The 16,316-nt window shown below is 41.7% G+C and overlaps 1 protein-coding gene across 16 annotated transcripts in view; it reads left to right on the plus strand.

Moving 5' to 3' along the window:
• The first annotated feature begins 266 nt into the window (after positions 1-266).
• LOC121551945 (bromodomain adjacent to zinc finger domain protein 2B-like) overlaps positions 267-16,316 on the plus strand; it is a 92,529-nt gene continuing 76,479 nt past the window's right edge. For all 16 annotated transcript variants that reach the window (XM_045210407.1, XM_045210447.1, XM_045210441.1 and 13 more), the window contains exons 1-2: positions 267-442; positions 9,299-9,342. The gene's annotated coding sequence lies outside the window, so the exon portion shown is untranslated. The remainder of the gene's footprint in view (positions 443-9,298; positions 9,343-16,316) is intronic.

Genomic DNA, 16,316 nt, shown 5'->3' on the forward strand with positions numbered 1-16,316 from the left:
AATAAACGTTATTTTCTTTTATAGAGTCCATTAAAGTTTGTATTTTGTTAAAATGCTATATCAATCATAGACTGCTTCCAGGATGAATAAAATAAGTAATACCTACCAGATGCATGGTATCTGCTTACAGTAATTTATAGCACTGAATTGTTAATTAATCAGACAAAAGTTAGCATTGTTGGAGCTTTTAGCTGACGTCACTTTTGTTCCTTAAAGTGAAGCTGAACAAACCTTGAGAAGTCTGGCGTCTCCCTCAATCTGCTGTTGGTAACTAACACACTCACACATAGCTACCCACTCTCACCACGACTCAATTACTGTCCAATTCTCTTCTTTATCATCTCCTGCCACTGACTTCAAACAACGCAAATCGCGAAGGAAAGGAACATAAGGCTATTTTGAATAGTAACTGAAGGAATATATATAAAGCAACGAACATAAGGTGAGTTTCCTTATGTTTGGTAGTGTGGAAGTTAGCTTACGTTATCATTCATAACGACGTTCAGTTTGTCATTTCGATAGAGATGCATGTTAGCTAGCTAGCTAGCTAGCACCCTGTTCTATCAGTGCTGTCCAGCGGCTTGCTCTTTTTTTCATGTAACCTATCCTGAGTGGTGCAGGTTGATAAACTTGCCAAGAATGATAACACTTGTAAATGTATCAATAATAGCAACACTCGGGTTTTGTTACTTTGTAACTATTTGTAAACCTAGTTGGTAGCTAATTTAATGACGAGACTGAGTCGATTTCCATTACTTTTTACGGTGTAGACGGAGTCGTGTGCTGTCAGCTTGCTGTTTAGCTAGCGAATCTTGTCTTTTGTGTAGTAACTGGTGCGGCTTTGACTGCCCGTTTTTTTTAAACGCTGAATTTATTACGCTATCCATTTAACGTTACCATTGAATGTGTGACAGAGAAATACATTTGGTGTTAACTACGTTTATAATCACTCGAAGTGTTAAGTTTGAAATGTTTTAAAACATTGTTGCAGCTCATGTGGATTAACGTTAGTGGCAACCCGAGGTCGGTGTCTATATTTACAGATGATGCTAAAGTCTGCTCTTCATCGAGTAAACTTAATTAAATCACAAATAAAACATTAGTTCGCTATTGCTTATTTGTGGTGTAGCTATAAAAAAAATATATATATGTTTGGAGGTGTCAGTGGAAATCACATCCGTGTCAGCCAGTCCACTGCTTGGGTCCGTCCGAAGCTCCTTTCCTCTTGTCTTTTGTGTTGCTTCCTGTAAAGAAAAGCAGCTGCAGCCCGGCTGAGTTGATGAAATGTATCTCTTTGTGTAATATTACAATATCCACCAGTTTTGTGCAATCTAAACAACAAGCCACTCGCCATTTGGCCAATTTTAATCAACCCACACTTGTCATTTCAAAGATCCAGAATGCTTATGACCGAAAAGTTATGAAATGTTTCAAGATATGACGTCATCTGAAGTTTTGATAACATCTCATTCTTTGTAACATTTGAGGTGAATGAGGCTATTGATTTCATATTTCTAAGATACCTTTTTCATGGAGTGAAGGTTTTAACAATGCAAAGGCACACATTTGCCTAATAGGGCTAGTCATTTTGAGTGGTGACAGGTGGTGGGATGGTTGAGTCAAGTGTACTCATCATTTTACTTATTGGACAGATTTTCACTTTCAATAGCCTATTTGGTTGATAGTTAGGGCAAGGAATCAGTTTTAGTTATAATGCCGGATCGTTAGTGTGATGTATGTAGAGGGTTGTTAATAGGTTGTTACTTTCAGAACTTATGCATATGACATTACATTTGATTGAATAGACACCCTTTTGGCTAAACAGGCTAAAGCTCTACAAAGTTACAGTCCAGACAGATGTACTATGTATGGTATTGTCATGTAGGCTTGGGCTATGTCTAGCTCCTATGTCCTGTTTTTCACCCTAACCTTGTGACTTATGCACGTCCGTGTTCAAAATTGAACCTGATATTGTACCAGCTATAGGCTATAGGCTTGTCTTTGGTTCTGCCAATCGGTGGTTCATTCAGGGGATTCTTTTAAAACTGCCCACCCCCCAAAAATAATATTCTGAGAGCAGAATACCTCTGGTCTAGATGCTAATTGCTCCACCTCCCATTTCTTTGTTTGGATATTCACAGCATAACTCAAATGTAAAGGAGCAGATGTTTAGCCAAACAGCTTTCTCTTATGTGAATGCCTTCCACTTCCCTCGGATGAATCGACTTGACATCTGCTTCATTACAAGTTTCATGTTTTATTTGTCACATGCACAAGTACCGTGAAATGCTTAACTTGCGATCCTTCGTTGAGATGTTAGGAAACCATCGGTGGCACTGGCAATGAATTAAACCCCCAGCACACACACTCAAATGCACATGCATGCACTTACGCATGCACACGTGCAGTGACGTGCAGGACACTCATGTGCCCACAGTTTAAACTCTGATTACAAATGTTGTTGCCTTATTGATGGAACTGAAGGCATAATAACCTAAGTCATTAATTGGCCTTTAGGCCATTTGTTATTTGACCTCTGCACAAGTGAAAGAACATATCTGTCGAGGTTATTGTTCAGATCCAGTACTACAGGGCTATTAGGCTATAAGGTAAATGTAGCTAGCCTATAGTGTCTACAGGTACGGCATTTCTCCCTTAGGATGTCAAATTAAAATGGACTTGGCCAGTAACTAAGTAATGGGCTTAGATCCAATTTTGACAAAATCGTCTTTTAAGAAAATAAAGACTGGGTATTGCAAAACTTATACTAGGCTAGTATAGTGAGATGATAACTTGTGAATCAAGCTTTAAACACAACAAGCTTCTGAGTTTATGTATCACTTAAACCACACTCACTGCATTGAGAACATTATTGTTTGTTAGGGCCATTGATTTCACATGTCACATCTGTGAACTTCCTTTGGCACTGCTTTGCATTTGCCACAAGTGCTACAGCGTAATTGATTGATCTTTGTAAATAGTTAATTGATGAACTATTGCACACAGTCTAAGTGAAATGGCAATAGACATTATTCCCCATAAGGTCCATCATTTAAATGGCTCAAGCAGCCATTCCAGCCAAGGATGCAAGATAAATCAGATTACAGCCTTGATGTGTTATGCATGCATCCAATAACTGCCAATAAATCAACCAATAACCAGATACAATGCTGGAAGGTCACTGAATTTGCCTCATATTTATTCAGAGCTCATGTCCTTGAAAACAGTCTCAGAATAAGGGAACAATAATGCATCACAACAAATCACCGGCTCTGGATGTGAGCTTTAGCATTAAGAAAAATAGCAGTGGAGCATTTGAATGTTTGGAATATCGCAGGGTATTGTTCTTCAAGGATGGAAAATCTTAGCAGTATCTCTCAAGGTTGCTGAATTGCTTGAAACAGCACTTTTAAATGCTACCAGCCCCAGTGGTGTGATTTAATAAAATGTATTTTTAGCTCAATCATTATTTTCACCCATTCAACCACTTGGTTAATTACAGCCTATTCCTTGCATGTGGTGTAATAATTGGCTTCTTATTGTTAAGGTAGGCTATTATGCACACAACAAAAGTAAATTCATTATAATTTAACTACAACCTGTTAGTTTAACTGGTAGGCTAATTAGCAGATATGAGGTGTGTGTTTTTACCTTAGGCTAGACTACATGTTCTCAAGCAGACTAAGTAGCACAATATAGCCTGTACCAGAATGTAAAACATTTATATTTGTTTAGGGTAGATGTCCTGCTTCTGAAGACAACATTAAGTAGCCTAATTGACAATAAGAAAAATAAGTCACTGTACTAGGCCTAGTCTAACTGAAACAGCAGTACACATTTGCTGTTTTGTCATTCAAGGTGAATTTGCAAGATAAAACTGAACGTTGTTTTTTTCTGGTTGGTGTTCCAAACAGGTGAGATGAAAAAGTTTATCACAAACGTGGGTTATCCGGATTAAACAAGATTGTTGTGCTTTTTGTTTTTAGTGTCTCTCTGAATAGTCACCATTGCCATCTTGAAGTCGAGTGTGAGGCTTTTAACAAGACTGGGGGGTCAGCCTCTTTTCAATCTTTTGGTGGGGATGTGAAAGGGGCCCAAGTGTGTTTGGCTCTTCTAAAAGGATGAACTAGACCCATCAGTAATTATGGCAGCCGTCCTATTAAAGGACTGGCAATTGTGCATTTTCACACCATTTCTTTCCCCTGTCCCTCCTGTTCGTACCCTTTTCCACAAGCTTGCACTCATTAATCAAAGATTCTGAACTCCTGCTGAGGGCTGAGAGGTTCATCAAATTGGCAGCCGGTTCACTGTAAAGAACAGCGCGGCAAGGCTCTTAACACACAGGCATAAATAAATCTAAGGTCTTTGTATGCAAACCCTAGAGGTTAATACTGTATAATTCAATGTCCTCTCTTGTTTTCGTGATTGATGTTTTTCAACATTTTAAAGGTTTGACATGATCCTTTTGTAGGTCAGGGTTGACACTTTGTGATTGGCTGAGCCGGATAACTATTAAGGAGGGTGGTTTAATAGGAATATGTCAGGGAGTGGGAGATTACATTTTTTCCCCCTCGTCTTTCCTCCTAGTTTATTTTTCTGCTCCTGGAGATGCTTTTCATAATGTCTTAGCTGAAGAACGGATGCTCCAATGATTGAAGTCTCCTGCTGTGATAATGGACTCCATGTTTGAAATGCTAATAGTTTGGACTATTTGTTTGGCTGCTTACTGCTATTTGCATCCTTAGGTGGAATTGTAGTACATGTTTAAACTGTACTACATGCAAGAGGACACTGGGACTTGGTGAATAGACTCTATGTAGCCGATTCATAATTCAGATGGTTGCAGGATGAGCGCAGACTTTCACTGGCTATTATAGGCCTAACCCATTCCACTCACACACACCAAGATTGTGCTTCAGCACAGCAGGGCTCCTTTTTATTTATTGATCTTCCTGCATTTAAAATCTGGTCACTGCTGCCACAAAGGCTTGCCATTTAAGCTGTGCTAGCAAGCCTGCTGCAGCCACGATTTTAAATATTTAATTTTCACCGAACACTGCATGAAATTACAAGGAAAAGGGAGGGGGGAAAGAGTGAATGTTTGAATCCATCCTTACCGGGTGTGTTTGGGTCAGTAGAGACCAACCTTGGATACATTCTGCTTTGTTGATTCAAGCTCTGCTTAATGTGTCTCCCATGATAGAGGAGGGGGAAGGAGGGAAAGTGACCCTGCCACTCCACATGATTGTAGGGAAGACGGATGACATTTGTGCATTGAGAATGATGCGACTCCCTTCCCTTTTAGCCTCCATTACAAATCTTCCAGACACTTTTCCATGTTAAGACAACACTTCTTCAAGTGATTTATTTAATTGCCTACGTCGCCCACTGTAAATAAACCTATTTTTATTGGATTATGGCACCAAGTGCAGGACCCTGTTTTAGCTGACTGGTTTAAAAGGATTCCCAGTTTGGAAGGAGTGGATTATCAGGAATAATCTGTATGAGCACGGAGTTGTCTCATGTGAACCTACACTTCAGTAGGCGTGATTATTAGGCTCTTCCTAATTTGTCCTATTGCTGCTTGATTTCCACCACCAGCATTTCAAAAACCAAGAAGAAATGTAGTAGCCTATCATGAATGAAAGTGTTCATAATAGGCCCTAGTGGGTACTGAAATAGGGTTTCGATGTTTGAGGTTGGTAAATGACCTGAAGACGTTAAGACGCTGTTAGTTTGACAGACAAAACGATCTTCCCCACTAAACTCCCTAATAAACGGTGAAACTCAGTAATCCATCACAGGATGGAAACGGAAACCTCTTGGAAAATAACTGTTATTTATTACTCAACATTGCTGTTGTTGAACTTTCTCAAGGCAGTCTCATGCTATTGTCTCTATTCTTTAAATTATGGCATGGAAAAACAGCTAGCAGTAACATGAGAAGGTTCAGCCCAAGCAGCAGTTCAAAGGAGCTACTGGGAAAGACCTTTATTTGAGGCCAGGGAGTGACATTTTATGCTTCCAGGGCTGGATAAAACATCAGAGAAGAGAAAAGAGAAATAATATCTGCTTATCTCCCTTCACCCTCTACTGATGTTCCAACCACAAAATGGTACAGATAGAGTTGCAGGAAGAGCCTGTCTGTTTTAGGTGAGGTATAAATGGTGTATTCATTGCACTTTGCTGAGGTTGTTATTGAGGTGCGAGTTGTGTGGAGATGGATGGAAACAGCTCCTCCAGGCTATGGCAAATCCTGTGTGAGAGCTCCCTGGTGTAATCCAAATATTTAGAGCTAATTTAAGCATAGAGACAGGAGCACCGGCATCTTTTAGGAAACAACACATTTCTCTCTGAATACCCTTTTGTGCGCTCGGGGATGCAACAGCACTCCATTACTCTCTTGTCAGAACATCACTGCATTCCTCAAGTGGATTTGAATCCTTTTGGACAACTGTTGCTGATTGAGATGTGAGATTGTGTCCTGGGAAACCCCACACAACCAGGAATCTAAAATGTTGATCATTTAAAGCCTATTTCCTCCAATGCTGTCGCAAAGGACAGTAAGATCGGACGTTTTCAAGAACAGCTCATGTTCTCTCTCCGGTCATGTTGTATACCAGAGCCAGCGTGGCAGGGAATGGTTTGTCCAGGTGGAAATTACTTTGGTTGTTGTTTCTGCATTTGGAAAACATTCCAGCTGTGCAGGCCTGTTGGTTTGATCATCCTACACAGTAGGATTGTCACGATACCAGTATTGCGATACTACGATGCCTGATTTTCCATGGCAAAAAGGAAAACGCAAAGCAGACTAATCTCTTTGGTCCTTTAAAAAAATCTACTGTATGTAAAATATTGTCATTCCAACTAAAAAAGGACAAGAAAGAGGATTTCGACACTCGCCATCTCAGATTGTTCTGAAATCGTTTCTGTAGTTAGAAAGATGACCATTCCTGAAAGATTATTTTGTTGAAATATAATTTGATCTCTGAGAAATTAAGCTAATCGATTGCACCCAAATTGGCCATTTGTTTAATTTATATGATTAATATAATCTTCAATAAATATAGTACCTAACATCAGATTTGGACCATAATTCTACCAAACAATGAATAAGACATGAGGAATCCAATGAAATGGTCAAAAGCCACCCACGGACCACTCACATCCTATTGTGGCATCAGTGGGCAAAACCTGGTACTTTCACACTAATTTTATGGAAAATAATGCAAGTGACTTCAATGACACATTTCTCTGAACAGGAGAAAAAAAAAACATCACCAGATTCACAGGCAATACATTACAAAGATGACTAAGCAATACTCAAAACCGCATCTTTATACTACATGTCAAACATAGATTGGGCTCCCGAGTGGCGCAGTGGTCTAAGGCACTGCATCTCAGTGCTTGAGGCGTCACTACAGACCCCCTGGTTCGATTCCAGGCTGTATCACAACCGGCCGTGATTTGGAGTCCCATAGGACGGCGCACAATTGGTCCAGCGTCGTCTGGGTTTGGCCGGTGTAGGCCGTCATTGTAAATAAGAATTTGTTCTTAACTGACTTGCCTAGTTAAATAAAGGTAAAATAAATAAAATAAAATAAATAGAGAACTGATACTGCATACTGGTTTTCTTAACCAGTACTGTAACCCATCCAATGCCTATGCATTCCTTAGTCCGATCGGTCAATGTCCACAAAGTATGATTGAAGACCGCTTAGGCCTAGGACTTGATACAATTCATTAGCTTATGTTTTTTTTCATAGGCTACGGGTCAACATGAGTTTTTCAACATGTGTTTTCTTGGAAATTTTTCCCCCATCTGCTTTTAATCTCCATAAACCTCACTGTAGAGGGATGACTAATGGGATGACCTGAGTTTACAGGCAGTCAAACCTTACTACTAGCCTAGGCTAAATGGCGTGGAACCTGAGATGCTGTTAGGTACTGGTAAGTTATGCTAAACAGGAGGAGAAAAGAGGACATCGTCATCCTCTGAATGTGTCCTCCTCCATTGACAAAGAGTGAATCCGGATGGATTTGTTACCAAGCCGTAGCAGGAGGAGGCATGTTTCTCTAATTAGTGTGTGAATGATACCCATCCTTTGAGTGGATGGAGGCACACTCCTAAGATACCCGTAATTGGCTTGAAGCCATTTTGAGTGAAGCGTCTGCTAGGATAGGGAAATAAGGAAGTGGCATAGCCCCCACAGCAGCAGCAGTCGTAGCAAGATTGCGATGACTGAGAGCAAATAGCCTCCTGAGCTGAAAAGGCACAAGTGCAGTTTTAACAGCATCCTGTTTGCCTCGCTCATTACTCACATAGGGCTCACAGGGAACAGTTCCTAGAGAGGATTGTCCAAAAAATAACAGTTGTGCCTAATCAAGTGCACCAAGAGGAGAATGACATGTTGTTTGAGTTAATTTGGCACAGGCCTAGGTTCAGATGAATCCTAGCTAGGCCAGGCCTAGGGATCTGTGGTCATATTTTTCTGCTTAATCAAAGTAGTCTGTCGTGATTTGTAGGCTACTTCTGGAGCACTGAAAGATATAATATAATAAAAGCCTTTGTTGTTCATCACCTCTTCCTTTCTATGTTGAAAATATATTAGTCTAATATAAAGATACATTGTGGATTATAGGCTGAGTCTTTTAAATGACGATAATCATTGTCATAACATTGATGTGATCGCTAACATTGATGTTGGGCCTATTGCTGTCATTCATTGTTTGTGCTGATATAATCGTCTGTTGTAGTATGAACACAAGTCATGTCTGTTTCTCTTGGCTCCGTGTGATCTCGCAGTCGTCCTGTAGACGGGGTGCGTGGTGAACTAGGGGAATTTGAGTGATGCGTCGAGGCTGTAAATCATGTGTGCTTAAGTCTGCTGCTGACACCGGGTGTTAAACTGCCGTAGCCTTCGTCTCCTTCACATTCCAATTGAAACAAACCCAGATGGAAATGTGTAATGAAAATAATAGACATTTGCTGGCTCGCCAGAAATGTTTGGGAGCGCTTAAGCAAGTGCTGTTGTTTTCCAATTTTAGTTGAATTGTGTTGTCATTTTTGAAATGCACCCATCTTTGTTTTGTTTGATCCGTCCATATGACCGTGCTGCAGCAGCAGGGCTTTGATTCCCAGTCGATGTTTGAATGCATAAGGTATATCCCCCCTCAGGGCCTAAGCCTGTCCAAATTAGCATTTTTATTTTATTTTAATGGAGTTTCAGGCAGGAATTATGGTGAATGAATAAATCAATAAAATAAAGCAATTAAGCTGACTTGTCTTCTTTTTCAGTTTGCAGAGCCGTGATGTCACAGAGCTAAGGATCCTCTCGAACAGTAAGTGTTTTGTCACATTGGCTGCATTCTAATCACCCACTGCTGTAAACAATGTGGTCCTACTATTTGTGTTTTGAAGTCCCCGTTGTAATTATTGCGTCCGGAAATCAGTTTACGAAAGGGTAGGCTAACTGGACTAAGCAGAACTCTTCAATTTAAAGCATTATTTAGGTATAGGATTAGAGAATTTTCCAATTAGGCCTAGATTTAACGAGGTCCTCTTTAATGGAATTAGTTTGTGCTACATTACTTTGCTTTCAGTTTGCGAATTTCTAATTAGTTTGCCGTCTTGCATAGAATTAGCATGTCAAAGTTTCATAACATGTATGAAAATAAGCATTCTTTTACTTTTGGCTATTTCTAAAATAAATTACTGTCAACCAAATTGGGGTAATTGGTAGAGTTTGAGCTGTCCTTTGACTTTGTTTTGAATTTGAAAGTGAGTCACTTTGCATACAGAAGCTTTGAACAGTGGTTGCATGGCTGCCTCTGTAAATTGTGTAGTGTTGCCCCCCAGACAATGTCAGGAGGGATCTCAAAGCTTCAGCTCCACTCCTATCAGACAGTCTGACTTTTCTCTCTGAGTAATGCTTCGATGCCGGACTCACGCAAACCTCCACGGTGTTATTGTAAATACATCAGTATTTTGGAGTCATTGGTTTCTGAACTGGTTTTTCAACCGTCAGATACAGTGTGAGGAAGATCAGGTGGTATCCGGTATCTAGTGTGTCACTGATAGCAGGACAGTGTTTTTGTTGGACTTCTCCTTTCCAATTGGCTGCTTGTCTTGCCTCTCCAGACTGCTAGCCAAGGCTTGATGTTCTAACTAAAACATTCACTGTTCAATTCTTCAACAGAAAACTTCCAACCCAAACAGTTTAGTTTTTTTCAAATGTGCAATTGGATGGTTAAAAGTAAAAGGGCAATGCAAAGTAACTATAGGCAACATGTTCTTTTCTACTGGAGTCGATATACTGAAAACCAAGTGCAGTGACATGCATCGGGCAACTTTGTGATCCTGAGGAAAAAGCCTATTAGAATCTTTGTGTGACCCTGCCAGGAGACAGGTCATCCACAGCCTTCCAGACAAACATAGTTGGAATGGCAATGGGAAATGAGGAGAGGAATCCCATTATCCCCGGATCCTGATCCTGCCCAGGTTGTGTGTAATGGAAACCTCCTAGGATTTACTGTGGAAGTCATCAGTAACCTGTAGTTTACCTAGAAGCCCGACTCTCCTCCTGCTCATACTGCTGAAGAGGCTGAGGAGACGGGAGAGGCGAGGGAGGAAGGGGGGAGGCCCTATCGACTGGTGTGTTTTACTGAGATCCCCAGCCCCCTGTGGGTGTGTGTGTGTTAGAGGGGGGAGGGAGGGTTGACGGGCTGAAACACCCGTGTCATTTTTCTATTCCTCCTTTTAAAAATATTTATGTCCTCCTACAGTTAACGGTGTGGCTTCAAAGAGGTGTATTCTGTAACGGGCCTGAATGGCTAACAGATTGCTGGGGCTGTGTAAAATGATGTGGTAGTAAATACTGGAGCCTCAGCCCCGCTCTTCCTCCTCCGCTCTCTGGGCCAAGGGATTGGGAGAGAGGGAAGGATGAGGAGAGAGAGAGATGGGGATGAAAGAACTCTTGTCAAAGTTGAATCACAACGCTGCACAGGATACTGTTACGTGGTATCAATCTACTACAACACCAGTTATTAACCTACGTAGATCTCAAGACGTCCTGAATAGGACTCATGGCAATCAGGACCTGTAGTCAAGGTGAGGTGTATTCCATAAGGAGAGAGCCCCACCTCATTCCATTGGGACTGTGTGGTGTTTGAATGACTCGGAGGATGTGTCCCAAATGGCACCCTATTCCCTGTGTAATGACCAGAGCCCTATTGGCCCTTGTCAAAACAGTAGTGCACTGTAAAGGGAAGAGGATGCCATTCAGGACACGGCCAGATAGTCAATAGCAGGCGAGTCCATGGAGAGGAGAACAAACCCCAAAGGTCACGAGCAGTGGGCGGCCGGGCTGCGAGATGCAAGGACTTCACAATGGATTGCATCAGCCCAGCCAGCCGCCCCAGACGCCCTGCCTGTGTCTCCTGTCCTACAGACAGAATGTTAATGGGTTACAGATTATTATACTGCTGGGTTCCTCCAACCAAACTTTGTCCCCCCCTTTTGATTTTAGTGCTAGTTGCTCACATGCCAGTTAGGCTATGCACTGTGGCTTATGCCAACATTTTAACCTAGGCTATTCATTCAGTTAAACCTGGTTTCATATTAAGAATAAGCCCTTAGATTCATTGTGATCTTTGAGTGAGTGAGCTGTAAGTGGAGAAAATCTGTTATATCAGCAGATCGCCTAAATACAATGTTTGGGAGCACTCTCAACATCTCAGCATATCAGAGGTTTGAAAAGGATGTTGCTGTTAGCGTGAAAATTATTTATCCGTTAGTAGACAAGTCTCTTGGCAATCCCTAATGCAGTACGCGAGATATCGTGCTACAAATGTGAGCTTGTGCCGACCGTTCTCTCTAAGGCGACGTCTGTGGGACACATCAGTGGAGCTTTAGACACTTGTGAATTATACATGCAACACGCCTGGTAATCTCATCCGGCACCGAAGGTCTCTGTTTTATGCTACCTTGTAACTTGCTAATTGTCAACAAATGTGCTGTGGTGTGGTCAACAATGTGCCCAGCAGCTTTATGCACTGTAGAGATTGAGAGAAGTCCGACTTTGTGACTTCTCATTTGCCTTAGCCTCGCTGCATTGTATCTTTCATTGTATCTTTGTTCAATGCATTCCCGGAGTGCTTCTGCAGAGATGTTAGATATCACATGTCATTAAAAGGGTGTAAACCGCTCAATGCATCTCTCCTGTGTGACTGTGGCGCATGCAAGCCTTGCTGCTAATGTGTGCGCAAACAGAGCTGAATATTTGTGTCTTCTGAAGGGCAAATACAGCAGGAAATAATGTACCTTAATGAAGCACACTGCCATTCAATTTGCCAAGTGATTGTAGGTCATCCGCAGTGAGCCGTGCATCTGCAGATGGACAGGGGCCATTTGGAGACCATCAGGCCTAGGTGGATGGGTGGGCTTTAAAAGCAGGCAGGCTGAGGACGACTGCAGGAGGGTCAGGGTGGAGATGGAGGGAGGTGTGTCTCTCTGCTGGCTGGGGTAGCTGGGGTCAGGGTGGCTGTTCTCCACAGGGATCAGGCTGGAGGGAGGGGGTCACTCAGGGCCTGCTTTAAGTGCTGTCAGATAGGATAGATCCCGCTGACCCCCCTGTTCAGTGTTCAAGCCCTCTGCCGTGTTCACAGCCGCACCATTCCAGGGCGTTTTGCATCCCCCTCTCCATCCCTCCATCCTCCCTGTTGTTCAGCACAGACACGAGGCCTAACCTCAGGAGCCCCCCTGGCGACGGTATCGCCGACTTGAAACAAAGCCAGTAGGAACATTTAGTTTGACTAATGTATGCTTGGTACAAGGCCCAGTGTGGTTTTTCTCTCAGTCATGGAGAGCTGGGCTTGGGGACTGTGAGGAGTAGACATGAGAAACAGCCCCATTGAAGCAATTGGGCATCAGGGAATTTCCATGCCTCATTCTGGCCATGATTTGATTTGTGTGTCATTTCCCTCTGTGAAAGGCAGTGGTATAAGGTATAACTGTGAACGTGAAGGAAGTAATTACAGAATCGGCATTTGAAGCTGAGGGATGAGCTCCGGTCCAGCTGCGCCCACCACAGAGGCTAATTTGTTGTCAATAAACTACAACTAATCACGATGCTTCCCCTCAGGGGTGAGAGGTCAGGAAGACAGGGTCTTGGGACAGCTCTGGCATGGTCTACACTGGGAGGTATAGAAGCAGAAGAGGGTCATAAGTGCTTCTCTGTGGTTTGGTGTGCAGATGGTGAAGGGGAAAATTGAATTTTCTTTAGTATCATTGGGTTGTTAGGGCCAGCTGCCTGCCTTCCTCTTAATGCTGGCACTGATACTTCAGCAGAGACCAGGGGATTCCCCCCCCCCCTTCTCTCTCCCTCTTTACTGCCTCGGAGGGCTAGTAAAATGCACACCACACACTTTGCACTGCAAAATGAAAATCCTTTCACACAGACGGTGTTCCTTGAAATCACGGTAAATTGCAGGTAAAGCATCCCACTCTCTCGTTACGTTGGCATGATTTACATCCTCCCGACCCTAATCCCCTCTTATTACTATTTGAGTGTGAATTCAGATGTGTTGGAAATATCGCAGGGCCCGGAACACTGATCTAAAAAGGCTCCAATAATATCGATGCTAATAAAATGCTCTCCTTCCAGGAGCTGCATAAATGCCACTTAGCTGGATGAGGGCTGTGCTGGCTGCCTGCAGAGAGGAGATCTGTACCCTCAGTGCCTCAGATGCGCGTAGAGGTGATACCAAGGTGAAAGCTAGACTTGCAGAATGGTTGGGAATCATTGATATTCTGACTCGGAAGCTGCAAATGGCTCAATGGCAGATGGAGTCTTTGTCAGGGAAGAGGAATGGCAGCTCTGGAGCACAGTGGCTGTTTTCCCTATCAGCTCCCTCGGCTGGATGGCAGGGGCTGACCTTCCACCACTGCCTCGCACTTTGATCAGCTAACCCCTCCCTTTGTTTACTAGGAATGTGCAAAAGGATTCAAATGTCAATTTTTAAGGAAAATATCTTTATGTGGAGTCAGGAAACTGGCATTGGTGTGTGTGCTGTGTAGGACTGAGGCCCTAAGAGAGACCTGTATTTAATGACTATTACTACTAGGCTACCTGTTGTTTTGTCTAAAATGTAGCCTACTGTTCAGTTATTTTCGGGCTATTTTCGTCAAGCCTTCACAACCAACATAGCTAGCAAAATGCTAGATACAGTAGGCAAAATCTGTTGAGCAGGGTGAGTGCTTTGGTTCTCTCACTCCCATTGGTCCTGTACTCGACTAAATACACGTGCGAATGCAAGTGTTTACACGGATATCAAATGTAAACACAAGCATATTTTTCTTGCCAAAGCATAGGAGAAGCACTGTTTGTAAATAGGTTCCCTGTATTTGTTTTGTTGAACAATTATGATAAACTCTCCTGATTTTGCAATGGAGTAGCCTACTTCTAATGTTATAAATTAAGTAAATTGCATAAGTAAGCCTACACTCTTTTGGCACAAACAGACGTTTAGTAGAATGGCAACTCCAGTTAATTTATGATATTTAGAGTCATGGATTTTCTTGTCTAACATTTTATTATGCATTGTTTGTGAAAACAACCTTAATACAGTCAGAAAATGCAAGCTTTCAGAGACTCAGAGATTATGTGTACATGCCCAGAATAAAACCGTCATTAAAATGCAATAATAATTCTTGGTTGAGAGCAAATTCTAAGAAAGACAAAAATATTGAAAGGTCAGGGAAAGAAATGAGGAAAATAACAAACCATGGGGGGGCGAGCGAGCGAGTGACACTGAGACCCCGGTTTAATATGTATGTATTTCAGCTTGATGGTTGATTTCATTAGCCGGTCTCATTGTTATGCATCGACTGTTCTCCTGCAGCAAAATGAATATTGTATTCACTTGGCCTGAATATTCAGGAGGACATTTTTGGATTTAGATGGCATCCTTCAGAAAAATAAGAAAAGGCATTGTTTCCCTTTCCTGCCTGCCCTCATGGTCACAATTAATACGATTCGAGCGATTGTCATTCACTCCAGATGTCGGCTAATTTGCTGAGTGTTGTTAAGTTGCTATCGCTAATTTGGCCTTGTTTTCCCAGGCAAGGATATGATGGTTTTCATACAGTCCAAATAGATGAAATTAGATTTTGTGTCACTGGCCTACACACCATACCCCATAATGTCAAAGTGGAATTATATTTGTTGAAATTTTTACAAATTAAGTAAAAATGAAAAGCTGAAATGTCTTGTCAATAAGGATTCAACCGCTTTGTTGTGGCAAGCCTAAATACGTTCAGGATTAATAATTTGCTTAACAAGTCACATAATAAGTTGCATGGACTCACTCTGTGTACAATAATAGTGTTTAACATGATTTTTGAATGACTACCTCATCTCAGTACCCCACACATACAATTATCTGTAAGGTCCCTCAGTAGAGCAGTGATTTTCAACCACAAAGACCAGGGAGGTTTTCCAATGCCTTGCAAAGAAGGGCACCTATTGGTAGGTGGGTAAAAAAAAAAAGCAGACATTGAATATCCCTTTGAACATTGAAGTTATGAATTACCCTTTGGATGGTGTATCAATACACCCAGTCACTACAAAGAGACAGGCGTCCTTCCTAACTCAGTTGCCGTATAGGAAGGAAATGCTAAAACAGTTACGGAGTTTAATGGCTGCGATAGGAGAAAACTAGGAGAAAACTGAGGATGGATTAACAACATTGTAGTTACTCCACAATTCTAACCTAAAAGAAGGAAGCCTTTACAGAACAAAAATATTCCAAAACATCAGTGAAGGACGAAGGCTTTATGGAAATATATATGCAGTACCAGTCAAAAGTTTGGACACACCTACGCATTCCAGGGTTTTTCTTTATTTTTACTATTTTCTACATTGTAGAATAATAGTGAAGACATCAAACCTATTAAATAACACATATGGAATCATGTAGTAACCCAAAAAGTGTTAAACAAATCAAAATATATTTTATATTTGAGATTCTTCAAAGTAGCCACCGTTTGCCTTGATGACAGCTTTGCACACTCTTGGCATTCTTTCAACCAGCTTCATGAGGTAGTCACCTGGAATGCATTTCAATTAACAGATGTGCCATGTTAATTTGTGGAATTTCTTTCCTTAATGCGTTTGAACCAATCAGTTGTGTTGTGTTGTGACAAGGTAGGGGTGGGATACAGAAGATAGCCCTATTTGGTAAAAGACCAAGTCCATATTATGGCAAGAACAGCTCAAATAAGCATAGAGAAACGACAGTCCATCATTACTTTAAGA

The sequence above is a fragment of the Coregonus clupeaformis genome, chromosome 4 (assembly GCF_020615455.1).
Source record: "Coregonus clupeaformis isolate EN_2021a chromosome 4, ASM2061545v1, whole genome shotgun sequence".
Lineage (NCBI taxonomy): Eukaryota > Metazoa > Chordata > Actinopteri > Salmoniformes > Salmonidae > Coregonus > Coregonus clupeaformis.